The following is a 13,804-nucleotide window of genomic DNA, read 5'->3' on the forward strand; positions in this document are numbered from 1 at the left end:
CTAAAACTCATGCTCATCTTTGAGAATTTTTCAGCACCCAAAAAACCCAAATAGTGGTAGAGGAGTCATAATGAACATCCTGAGCCACTTTGAACAAATTTCTATCATACACCAGAAAAGAAATACATTGTCAAAGGTTTGTGTCCCTGTTGTTGAGATAATTTTCATACCTGGTTGTGAGGAAGGCTGGCAATGAAAGATTATTTTTGCTTACACTATCTTGGTTGGGATCTGAATGATGCAAATGAAAAAAAAAACCATACAAAAAAACAGGGTTTCACAGAGTGGACAACACTGCAAATTTTTTTTTCAGATGTAAAAAATATACATTGATACACTGTCTAAACACTCCCAAATTGCTGTGCTCAGTGAGGATGAGGGGCACAGAGAGCAGGATCTGCCCCAGTAACACAATGACTCTGAGGAGCCTGGTCATACAACACCCATTTGAACATTAATTTCTCATATCTATGATGTATAAAACCAAAAGTAAATGTGTGAAGGCCATGAGCCTCAAGAAACAGAAAGTTAGAACACCACACACGGAAGGGGGACAAATGATCTTTTTTTCTTTGCAGTGCCTGTAGTTTTGCTAAGGAGACAAAAAGAAAATAGCCCTCACAGTGCCTAATCTGCCTTTCAGGGGCTGTAAAGGGCTGTGCAAACACACAATAAAGCTCCTCGTGTCTGTGAAAAGTCCTAGAGCCACTTAAAAAGCATTATCCCTTTTAAAGATGCGTTTGAAGCACAGTGATCTCCTGACAGGGGACCAGGGTCAGGAGTACCAAGAGTCTCAGATTGTATTCTCCACCTCATAATTAGTCTCAGATTTTGCTCTTTGTTCCATAATTAGACAATATTGCTCCAACCAACTTCTAACACCCCTGAGAAACACCCCAAGTGACCACATGGATATGTTTGTTACCTTCACTCCGGGTTCTCCTCAGCATCTACGTGACCCTCCTTCTCTCCTGGAGCTCAGTGAGAGGAGCTGAGGGCTCACAGTAACAATGGGAAGCAGGGCAGGGCTTCAAACTCTAGTGACACCACTGAAAAAAGCTGTCTGAGGAAATTCTGCAACCTTTGATATGAAGCAATCTTTTTTTTTTTTGCATTTTCAGGTATGATTTTTTTCAGGGTGGTCACTTGGTGGTTTTCTCTGTTTTGTCACTTGTCCTCAACACAATGACCAAAATAGGCCTTTCCTGAGAACACTGCTGCTTTTTCCTTTCTGCTTTATTGAGCTGATTTAAATGGGCCTGACTACCTGGTGTTATATTTTTGATTGCCTTTATGGCAATTTTATGCATCTGAGAAGTGGTTTCCACTGATGACTAAAGAGTCTGGAGTTCAAATGCCTACCTGCAAACTGATTCTAAAACGACATTTTATATGCATGATGGTGCCTTTAGGTAAATAGCCACTTTGATAACTAAACAATCTAGAGTGCAAATGCCTGCCTGAAAACTCATTGTAAAATGACATTTTATACATCTTGTGATAGTGCCTTTGAATGAATAGCCACTTCAGCAATGTCTTAAGCAAACTTGCTACTTTAAAAATAACCCCACACATCACTCAGTGCTGTGAGAGCTCTTTTGCTGCATTTGGTGCTGTTCAGTCCTCAGCGTTGATGGTGAGGACACAATTCAGCACTTCTGATTTTCATTCTGGTTTTGGCTCCTTATATTTTTTTTTCCTAGGGAAAAAGAGAATTAATTCTAGTCTGAAATTGTTTTGTGATTCCAGCTCCAGGTTTCTGGTAGGTCTGGGGAAAATGCTTATTTTAATTATATATTTATATAATATATAATATAAAAATATATAGATTTATATAACATATAATATTATACATTATATAAATATATACATTTATGTATAATATTATATATTATATTTAATATTATTAATGATTTTTTCCCCTGTTTGTTCAGCTCCCCAGAAAATCCCCTCCTAGATGATACAAAATACAACTCCAGCTCATGGGTGGATGGAGTCCTCAGCAAGGACAGATTCTTCTTTTGGAAATGAAGACAATTGGCTATAAATTGCCTACAAATACTTGGTGTGTGTACATTAAAGGTTTATTACCTTGGTGGAAAGCAGGCAGCCAAACTGGGCTCCTAATCTTTCTCTTATCTCAGATACAGAACTTGCTAAAAATGGGGAAGGCAAGACCTGAGTTTTTTCTTTTTTTTTTTTTTTTTTTTTAAGAAACAAAGCCACTCTCCAAGCTCGTGAGTGGCAGCTTGTGCACTGAAGATGGGTGAGCAGCAAGAATGAAACCACCCAAAGGTCCTCCCAGAGCTTCCTGACACCCCTGCTTGCATTTGGTGAGTGATCTTCTGGTTCAAAGGGCTTCAGTGAATCCTGAGAGAAGGGCACATGAAAAGGCAGAGTGCAGACTGAAAATAAGAAATGTACGACCTGAGAAGACATTTGTTGTAAACAGAAGGATTTTAGAGAAATGAGTGAGGAAGAAAGATCCTGTTTGTTCCTTGGCAAGACACGTTCATGGAAAAGGGATGTATAGACTGGCAGTTTGTTTGCTAGAGAGCACCTAGACCTGGAAGGTCTGGGTCTGGAAGAGAAGGGGGATGAGTCAGGTGCAGGATCAACTCTGGCATCAGTAAATTCTCCTGACTTTGCTGCAGTTGGTTTTACACCAGTGATGTGCCTCATAATGTCTTAGCTGGGTAGATCCACTGAGGCAAAGCTGCTGGCATGAGCAGGGAAAGCCCAGCCTGTAGCAGGCTTGGCTTATTCTCATCTGTGCACAGGAGAGCTCTGTGTGGGCAGGACAGGTCACAGCCCCACTCTGGCTCACAAAAATCCTCTGCTGGGAAATGCTGGCTGAGGGAATTCTGAGGCAAGTCTGTTGGACAGTCAAGCACCAAGGCCAAAAATCTCAGAGCTTGAAGGATTAACTGATTTCTCTCAATTTCTAGTTAACCTCCTCTTAATGTGCATTTTCCAAAAACTTTCAAAAATAGATTTGCAGTTTGGAGGGTGCTGTCTGTGCTCCTACATGACTTGTGTCTGATAAGGAATGGATTAGTTATAAAACTAATTTTTTTTTTTTTTTAGTGTGTCTTGCTGGTGGTGGTTCAGGTTCAATTTCTTGTTCTCAAATAACCCTTTATTTGGCTTAGATCTTGGTTTACCTGTACATAACACCTGTAGAGCTCGGAATCAGCTCCCAATTGGACTACTGCTGGAATTCAAGAAAACCTCAAACAGTATCTTTTCCTTAAAAAATTTGGAGGAGATGGGCTGATAGATTGTGCCTGGTTGTTCTGTGGTCTTTACCTGTAGCTTTTTGTGGATAGTGTTTGCTTAAATCTGTTTGGGGTCTGAAACATTTCTGTTTGTGGAAATTAATCCCATACCTGCTCTAGTAAAACATGTGGCTCTACTTCTATGTACCTGTAGGGTCTGTACAAAAGTAAACAACTTCCACATAGGTCAAGAGAAACCAGGGCTAATTTTCATGTCAAATTTTCATGTCATGTCAAAACTCCTACACAGTGAAGTCAGTCAGCCAGGAGGGACTATTTCTCTGGTTCATGTGCACAAGCTTTGATTCCTATTCTCATTTCTAATCAAATAACTTTTCTGTCAATCTACAGTAACCTGGTTTTTATCTGAGTTTCTTCCTTGTGAATCTAATATTTGAGAAACAAATTAAATATATGTTTATGTTTTAGTTATTGGGTTGGTCTTTCCATGGACTTTAAGGAAGCACTAGTTTTGGACTAGCTAAATAATTAATTCTTGAATGACTTTTGTTGTTGAAATGACTGCACTGTGTAAGTGGTGGTTGTTTGCTGTGGTGAGGATGACACACGATGGAGGTAAAACAATACTTTGAAGTCATCAAAATGAGTGCTGAGAGCACACACTTTGTGGTCTTCTCATGAGATTGGTTGTGCAAAATTGTTGTTTTAAAGGATGGCTATTTTCCTTTCCTATGAGCGTCCTGGTTTGTCTAGCAAGTACCCAGGAGAGAAACAAGGATGAAGGTCTATCAGCCAGAGGTCTATCAATCCTTGGGTGACTCTTGAGAATGTTCCTCATTTCCCACTCTCACATGCAGATCATGTCTCGTGGCAGGTGCAGAATCCCTGTCTTTGCTCATTTTTCATGATAAAGTTAATTGTCATCACAGAGACTGTAGAGATGCTTGAGTGCTGGTGAAAACCAATTTGAAATGGAGCAGATACAGGATATGAAGCACTAAAATCTGTGTGTCCTGGTGCTGCTGAAGGGTTCTTACTCTTCTACTACAGTCATATAATGCTTTACTATAAACACTTTCCCTGAAGTGTCCCCAAAGTGGATTAGAGTCCTTTAAAGAAGAAGCAAATGGCATTGTCCAGTCTTTCCATGCATAAAGCCTTTTACTTCACATACATATGTGTCATTTTACTTCACATACAAATCTGTCAGTACAAAATACAGGGAAGAATAAAATGTGCCTAAGCACAATGCCCAGGATGAACCCAGCTGTTAAATATGTTGAAGCTCAATTGTGATTAAATTATTAAACTAATTTTTGATGCTGTTTCATAACAAATAAATATATTATCATAAACAGAAGGTTTTGGCATTCTCTGAGTTGTTGCCAGCATGGACAGCATGGAGTTTTAAGGTCACAAACTACTCTGCTATAGCTGTTTACAGCTTCTGCTCTCTGGGAGCAGGTTTACGAGGGCTGAAGGACTCCTGAGGAGCAGGAGTGTTCTGGTGTTTAGTGAATGTGCTCAAACCCACAAGCAGAGTTTAGGTATTGGTACAGAACATTATTAGCTCATCATCCATGTATCATAAAGATTCTGTGCTCTGTTGGTTTGGAGTGTTTTTTACTATCAGGAAGCCCGTAGTCCCTGTGACTGGGATGGCTTATTTGCTTTGCAGATGTTGCAGGGGTGAAGCTCACAGTCAGGTGACAGAAAATTTGTTCTTGGCCACATCTTTTGATAACAGTTGCCAAATGCTGTTGAAATCTGAGCTATTCTGGGGGCTTAACTTTGCATTAGATACAGCCCTGTTCTGAAGTGAGCTGATAAGGTGGGTGGGATAACCCTGCATCACAGTCTGGAACTGCAGACATTTCCCCCCATGAATTCTTTGTCCAAAGTAAAGAGCCCAGAGGAAAATATCTCCTGTCCAGATTAATTATTGATAAAGACAGATGCTGCAAACAGTGATGAAGTGCCAGTGTTGCAAACAGGCAAAGAGCTTGTTCCCTCCCTGGATTCCTAAAGCCATTTTCAGGGATGATCCCGCAGTCAGGGGCACTCACTGCTCAGAAGGGCCTCGCTGACTTTGACAATGATCAGTCTCAGGGACATATTTACATGGTTGTACATCCAGCTTTTTTCTCTCTTGCTCTGAGCCAATTTCCTTTTCTTTATCCCAAACTGTGGTGGCTCCAGTGGGAGAGACAGAGGTGCAGGTATCTCAGCACTGAGCTTCCCTCATCCCCAGCACCACCCAGGTGATGTTTGGTTTTTGGGGAGTGGGGGGACAAGGGAATCCTTCAAAAATTATTTGCTCCTTCCAGTGCAGAAGTGGAATAGTTTGGGCATACTGGAGTTGTTTGTTGTCATTTAAAAGACTTCTCAAGCATCTCTGACCAGGAGCTTTGTTCCCTACAATAAACTGTGTGCACCTTTCAGAATGGATCTGTTTTGGTACTGCCCTTGCTTAGCTCTGCTCTGCACAGAGATCAGCTGAAGCTGTCACTGGATGTTTGAGAGTTAGGACAAGCTGAAACAAAATAAGGTACACTGTAAGAATAATGTAATGAAGAGCTTTCTCCACTTCCCCTTTGTTTCCAGATAAAACCTTACTATCAGAGAGGCCTCCTAGCACAGAGCTCCAGCTGAGTCACTCTCATTAAGGAGAAGTACCAATCCTTTGAGGAACCACATGCAATAAAAAGGATTTTTTAAAGGTGCAATGTAGCTGTGTTTACAGCAGATAAGATTTTTTTGACATTTTCCTTTAACAAAAGCTCAAGAGCAAAAGTATCTGTCTGGAACACAAGCATCATGCCCAGGTCACAGTAATTGGTATTTACTGCACTAACAGTAATCTGAAACAGAGAAACCATGTTCAGCTGGCTCTGTGTGCTCATTCCTTTGTCCAGGGTATTCTCCTGGGGAACTGAATGCATTAGTATTTCCTCTGAAAATTATTTTTCTGGCAGATAAAGAAAGCATGTACATATACATAAATCTCTTGTTTTCTGTCTGGGCAAGAGGCTAAAAAAACAGGGTGTGTCTGGATAGATTTTGTTTAGTGTTCAGTATTTTTCTCCCTTTTTAAAATGTCTAATTCAAATGTCAGTTCATTCTTCTCTGTTTCCTGCCCTTATTCAACTAGACTTCTAGACCAGGCTTAATTAACTTTAGACCTTTTCAGCCCACCTCTATAGTTACGGTCCTTTCCTGGAACATTTCCATTGTTATAATCTCCATGTGTTGTGAGATGATGCAAATGATATTATTACTGCCCTAGTGAATTTACAACGAGCCTTTCAATAGTTCTACTTACAGCTTAGCTCTTGTCAGGAAAATCTCATCTGGAAATCAAACTAAAACTAGGGAAGCAAATTGCCAGTTTGATGTGCTGATAAAGGGAAGCCAAGAGCCTGAAAATTTGAAAATTCAGGGAAGCTTATAAAGATGAGGAAAGCTGTTGTAAGTTGTATGACTTTTTTTTGTCAGTGTGGATTTGTTTCCATGTGGAGTAATTGTGTTTAGCTCTGTTGCCTGTGCTCTGGCTTAAGGAGATCATCAGGCTGATGAGTTTTACCACCCCAGAGCAGAGGCCAGGAGGAACCTGTCCCCCCCAGGCTCGAGCTGCTGCCTGCCCTGGGAGTGATGCTTTGAGTCCCCTGATGTTTGGGCAGTTCTTGTTCCCAGCAGTGCTGCATGTGTGGCTTTGCTGCCCGAACCCCAAACACAGCTGGAGATATTTTCTGGGCTGAGGTGGGATTTTTTGTCTCTTTAGTGGCTGTGTAGGTGGAACATTTACTTCTCCCACAGCTCACATTTTAATCAAGGCCACTGAAAACCCCTTTCCTGTGTGAATGAACCCTTTCTCATCACGCAAAGAAGCCCAAGATTAATCCATACAAGGCAAGTGATACAGCTCACGATTTCACAGCAGGAAAATGAGACAATATATTCCACAGAGAAATGTGCCCCTTTCTTCCTGTTTGAAACTGAAGTCATCTCCAAGTGCAATTACTATTCAGTAATTCAGTACCCATTCCAATCCTGAACTTTTACCAAGGCTGCTGCTGGCAGATCTAGGGTACAAAGCAGATGTGTTTGTTAAATGGTGCTACAGAGATCTGTGAGAGCTCTCTCACTGTCACATTGACATTATTTTCTTTGCAAAACGAACCCATTACAAAAAGCATTTCAGCTCTTTGTGCTCTCTGCTTTCTGCCCTCACTTCTTAATTTCTGTGCTGGGTAAGTGTCTTTGGCAGAGTGCATTGGTAGTCTGAACAATATTAAAATGTGCATGGTGTAGCAATATTTGTTTATGTTTAATGAGAGCCTAAACACCTAAATTAACAGTACTGAGCAAATAGACAATATATGCTATCAATTATACTACTAGTAGACTATATATAATGTATACTATTTCATTGTAGGTTTCTAGATCAGGTGGTGAAAAGTCTGATTATTAGTAGTATTGATTGCTTGGCCTAATTCTAACATAGAATCATAGAATCTTTGAGGCTGGAAAAGACCTTTAAGATCATCAAGTCATGAGTAACTGGTTGTCTTGCAGATAGATCATGTATATCTGAAAGATAATAACAGTAAAAGCCACTAAGACAATGCAAATCTCTTCTGAATTCAGGTCCAGGACTGGAGGTAGGGGGAGGGAGTATTCCACAAAACGAATGGAGATGGTGACCTAAAACTGTGCCAGTGGAGATTCTGCCAATGAAGTTGAACATCTCACAGGAACCATTCCCATCAATGGCAGGATTTCCTCTCATTTGCATGAGAGCAGGAGCAGGCCCTTGGTCTGCTCAAGCAATGTGTTGTAAGGCAGACTTGGGCCTCCTAGAGGATTTCCAGAGCACAAATTCATACCAGATAGCATCATAAAAGGAAGGGGAAAAGGAAGACTGGTCCTACCAAAGGATTGCTTAAAAATGTGGACAAAGGCAGGAGAAGGAATTCAACTGTATCTTCCAGACACAGTGTGGAAGTGGAATTTCCCTTTGCACTGTCATAAACAATAAGGCCCAGGGCCCCTGTGTGCTGCAGATAACCCACCTTGTGCCCCCTGAGCTTTGCCAGGTGTCAGGAGAACCATTCCAGATGTTGGGTTTGGGGAGAGAGGAGGATGCAGAGGATGCAGAGAAATGGTGACTTTAGTGGGGACAAAGCCAGGTGGGCTCCTGTGAGTTTGTGGAGACTGACAGGAGGCTTTTTAAAGGAATGTATAATAGAAATGGGGGCTCTTTCTCCTCAAGTTTTGGCTGGTGAAGTTGGACAGGAGCAGAAGGATCTTGATGACAACTAGACTGGGACAATAGAACTGACCTCTTTGGGTTTTGAAAATGAAGATTTAAAACAATTTTGGTTTTGTTCTACCTCTGCCTGTGACAGTGCTCTGTACCCCCTCTCATTCAGACAGCAGTGTCAGGACACAAGAACACTCTTTGCTCTCTGCTGCTCTTTGGGAAGGTACATGTGCCATTTCTGCAGTGTGTCCCAGGTAACCTCTAAAATACCAGTCATTTTTCACTGTAAGTTCTGGGCCTTCATAGAAAATACTTGAAAACACTTTCAGCTGCTAATCTTTTCTAAGAGTTTTGCTGTCTGTCTGACACAAAAATACTTACTGGTGTCCCTGCACCTGCTTGCCTCTGGTTTACTGGTTGTAAATATTTACTGGCATAGTCTCAGGGTAGCAAAACTGAAGTGTAGACAGTGCAATGGATGGATTAGTTGTCCCTGTGCCCTTCTCCTGTCTTTGCCAACCCTGAAAATCACAGCTCTTGAACTGCTCCAGGCCCTGTGAACCTCCATGGGGTTTATTTAGCACCCAGAAGGGCTGGGCCCCAAATCTCACTGCCTGCCCAAGAGATGTGTGTAGCAGCATGTGTATTAAACAGACTCATGGCACAAACAACATCCACTTCAGAAGTATGAGAAAACTTAAAATATTCAGCAAAACCTTCCATTCAATATATGGCTAGTTCCATTCTTGTTGGCAAATCTGAAATTCATATGAAGGTGTGTGGAAATCAAATAGAAGGGCAAATTTGTATTCCTGCACTGAAGAATTGCAAACAGATTCTTCCAAATTTTGTATTAATTTTCCCATATTTCATGGTCAGGCTCACTGCAGTGACCCTGAGACGAGCTCAGGGTGCTAATGACACCTAGGTCGTGGGTTTGACCCCTGTATGGGCCATTCCCTTCCAATTCAGAATGTGATTCTGAGGGATTCTGGTTCAGTTTGGGAGGTGGGCAGCACATGCAATGAGGGTGTGTCAAGGGGCTCAGTGCAGGGGGCTCAGGGGCAGCTCAGGGTGGGCTCTGGGGGTGGGAGATGAGTGGAGCCCCAGGCAAGAGGCCTGTGCATAACAAAGGGCACAGGTACATGTGCCCCAGCCAGCTGAGGGCTCCAGACTCTGGTGTGCTTGGACTGGGAGGGGAGAACAGCCCAGGAATTGCTTTGTTTGGGAGGTGACAGCTTGGGCTGTTTCTGTGTTACTGCACTGGGCACAAATAGCTTTATGGAATGAGACATCTGAGGCTCTGCCATGGGAAAACTGGGGTGGAACTGGTGAGGAAACTGGTCTGACAGTGTGGGGGGGGTGTGGGGAGTCCAGCAGGACCTGTTGGCTCCTGGAGCCCCTGCTGTGAAGGGGTCCTGTCCCAGCAGTGCCAGTCTGGGGGTGGCAGTGTGGCTGCCAGAGTGGCTCCGGGGTGGTGGGCAGGCAAGTTTCCTTGACAGATGTACATTGATTTTGCCCATCCTTGTTCCCTGCATCAGTTGGTGGGATCCCTGGGTCTGCAGTGGGCTCTGTGCTTGGACAGGCTCTGGAAAAGGATGCCTGCAAGTTCCTTGGCAGCCAAAGTGGGGGCTCCTGGCCATGACCTGACAGGAGAGTGTTCTCTGCTCTGTGTGTCTGCAGTGCTGATCCACCTGCACAGGCCCTTGGGATGGAGTGGGGGCTGAACTGGGATCCATGGGGGGATCAACAAACTCTTATCACAGATCAAACAAGGATCCAGCTCTGGGCTTGCCAAGGTCTCTTCTCCAAGCTCAGACTCTGCTCAGCTCTTCACAAGCACGTGTGGGGAATTGTTCTAGTCATTGTGAGCTAGGCATCTCTGCCCTAGCAAACCTCCAGTTTACACAATAACCACTGTCTGCTGTTCCTGGATAGAATGGAAACCAGACACATCAGGGCTAGACTTGGAGGGGTTTTTGGTTTGTAAACTCACAAGGATAACAGGGGGAAAGACATTTATTTAAAAAAAAATTACACCAAAATAATTTCATGTCCAACAAATTTTCTCACAAAAACAAGGAACCTCTTATTTTGTTCTTGGCACTAACATTTGAAGCTCTGAATTAAACTTCTGGAACCTAAGCAAAACCCAGAAATACCATGAGATGCCTTATAGAAAGCTCAGGTGTTAGAATTAATCCTTTATCTCGACTCTGTGAACCTCTGTTCTTTTAGAAAATATAAAATATTGCCTGGCCTGATTTAAACCTGTAGGTGTGTAGACACATACCCTGATAAGAAAAAATAATTAAAAAAAAGTTTTTCATTTGAAATATTAATTGAAGTAATTGATTTACAGCTGTGCACTGAAGGCCTTTGTTCCACAAGTGCTGTAAATCAGAGCAGCTTCTAAACCATACCCCAGGATTTTTGCCTGTATCCTGTTTTCAGTGTAGTTTCCCTCAGCAGAGGCAGGATGTGAAGCAAACCTGGCATCAGACCTGTTAACTCTGCTCTGCCCCAGCTGCCTCCCACCTCCCACCCTGGAAGCTGCTGAGGGACAGGTATCCCTTTCATGGCACAATTTCAGCATTAGCATTAGTTTTAAAATGTTTGAAAAAGAGTTCTATGGTCCTATGCTAAAGCAAAGCTTTGGGAAATACTTCTGCTGTAGCAGCCTGAAAAACAAAGCCAGGTTTGTGGGCAAAGCAGGAATGATTTGTTAATGGAGTTGATATTTTGCTTTCAAATTAATTTGTTTTATTGTTTGTAATTTCACATTCTTCTCTATGGTATACTGTACTATTCTAAGGCTTTCATATGCTAAATTAATCCAGTGTCCTTTTCTCTTGTGGGTCACCCTTTATTTAAGGATAAAAAGTACCTCCTGGAGATACTGCAGATAAATTGCAAGTCAGCATTTCTGTGAACTGTTCTTACAAGGCACAAATTAACCTAAGATGAGAAGCTTTTGTAAATCACTGGAGCATCCTTGCTTTTGTCTAATATTTTATCCTACATGAACATCTGTAATACTGTGTGCTTTTACAAATGCTGATCTATTGATTTATAATCAGTGGAGGCAGGGACACATTGATTAACTATGCCTTTGTTAACTGCAGTAGCAGCCAACTTGGAAAGTCTTTGGTAGCTAAGAATGCAAGAGATTTTCTTGCAGAGATTCATCTTCCACATTTTTTTTCCTTGCATTTCTTTCCTACTTTTATCTTTATTACAGTGTGACAACCAGCACAGTGAGGTACTGTGCACACTGACACTATTACAGCATAGAGTTCTTACAGAAAAAAAACACAATCAGTTCATCTCTTATGCATAAATGCTTCATCTCTGCAGGCTGTACAGGGAGCTTGTTAGTTCAGGGACCTGTTACAATAGCTTTAGGATAAGATAAAAGCCTTTTCAACCAACTTTTTGTATCAAGCCACTGCTCATAAAATACCTCATCAGAAAAAGTAGGTCATTTTGGACCACTGAGATCAAGAAACCTCTGAAATAAGAATTGCTGGTCTTTTAGAACAGGGTCTGTAAAACCTGGCAGCCCAGGATTAGGGTGCTAAAGCACCTGGGCCACTTTAAACTTGAGTTTAGGAGACAAAATCACTGACCTGTTTATGTAAACTCCCCTCTAAGCCTTAAATAAATCTCTTGGCAGGAGCGATGTGCCAAAGCTGGTACATGGTGGCTGTCACCTCTTGGCACTGGGCACAGTAAAGCCATGGCACCTCAAAGACAGATACCAAGACAACCCCCAGTTTAATCACAGGATCACAGAATGTGCTGAGTTGGAAGGGACCCCCAAGGATCATCCAGTCCAGCTCCTGGCCCTGCACAGGCCCATCCCCAGAGTCACCCCCTGTGCCCCAGAGGATCATCCAAACCCTCCTGGAGCTCTGGCAGCCTTGGGGCTGTGCCCACTGCCCTGGGGAGCCTGGGCAGTGCCCAAACAGCCACCTGATAATAAAACCTGTTACAGCAAATCATAACCCAACACACACCTGCTCCCTCCAAACAGTTCTGGACCTGTAACTGTCCACACCACAAGGGAAATCCTTTCCTAAAGGGTTTACAGGTGCAATTTGCAGGATCATTTCTGTCCCTTTTCCATTATGAATGCGCATCAACAACATAATCTAAATGTTCCTCCAAAAAATCATGAAATGTCTCTTCTTTTAAACAACCTGGGAGTATTGTATTATAGCCCAAGTTAGCCAGAGATTTTCCTCTTACAGTGTCAGTTGTAAACAGCTCTACTGTTGTCTGCACTTGGTGTGAGTGCCCTTGATGTGAGGCCCAAAGGGATCTGTGGTTGTATATAAAATTCAGAGCCTGTTTGCTGGTATTTCTTAAACTATTTTACACACTAGAAAATAATTTTGGTGGAGGTAAAAAACCTTTGCAATGAACTTCACAGCTGAAGGACAGCAAATAACATTCATCTCTTACCTGAGTCAGAGCTGGCGAAGCTTCGGTTTGTCCCCAGATCAGGCAAACTCGAATCAACAGTATCCCAAAATGTTAAGCAGTACACAAAAAATGAAGATCAAATAGCAAAATCCACTTCTCTTTTCGTTAAGCAATACTGGGAGTGTTCAGCTCTCCAGTCTCCAAGGTTTTCCAGCTGGGAGTCAGCCTTTTCCCACCCTGCATCCCGGCATCCTGTTATTGTTCCAAGTTTTAGCAATACAGTGAGAAAAGGGAGTGGAGGAAAAGGAAACAAGATAAACTTAGCCTTATTATTGCTATATCTACTTATTTGTGAGTGACTCTAATGAGGGAGCTGAATAAAAGGAAACTGGCTCTGAGAGAAAGACCAAAGTTGGTGTGTTATTTAGTATTGTTTCAGAAAGAGCTTTAGGAGTTGCAAATCTGAATGGTACTTTCAGGGTCTGATATTTGATCAGCACAAATTATGTCTGTTTTGCACAAACAGGATTTTCAAAGAAGTTTGGAGGATTTTTATACCTGGAAGCCAAAAAGGTAGAGCCCTCATACGAATGAGACTGAGTTCCTCTAAAGCCCTATCAGCCCTGAACGTAAAAATGAAATTTAACAGGATTTTTCACATGTAAAGTGAAAACCCTGGAAACAAGACAGTGTAGGTGGGCCTTCTAGAAGGAGAAAATATTTGTAACATCTTGATTATGGTGAGTTTTAAGCCTGGAGAGCACTCAGAGCAGACAGAAGGGAAAGCTGCAGCGTTTGGGTTACATTTCTGAGGGTGACCGTGGGGCAGTGGCACTGGGGGAATTTCACTAAAATACAGGTGTGGGGGTCTCCT

At 42.3% G+C, this 13,804-nt stretch overlaps 1 protein-coding gene across 2 annotated transcripts in view; it reads right to left on the minus strand.

Annotated features, from left to right (window-relative positions):
- CDH5 (cadherin 5) overlaps positions 1 to 13,171 on the minus strand; it is a 30,604-nt gene extending 17,433 nt beyond the window's left edge. For both annotated transcript variants that reach the window (XM_018086561.2, XM_008928335.3), the window contains exon 1: positions 12,970 to 13,171. The gene's annotated coding sequence lies outside the window, so the exon portion shown is untranslated. The remainder of the gene's footprint in view (positions 1 to 12,969) is intronic.
- Positions 13,172 to 13,804: the final 633 nt, after the last annotated feature.

Source organism: Manacus vitellinus, unplaced genomic scaffold (genome assembly GCF_001715985.3).
Source record: "Manacus vitellinus isolate BGI_N305 unplaced genomic scaffold, ASM171598v3 scaffold_10_pilon, whole genome shotgun sequence".
Taxonomy (NCBI): domain Eukaryota; kingdom Metazoa; phylum Chordata; class Aves; order Passeriformes; family Pipridae; genus Manacus; species Manacus vitellinus.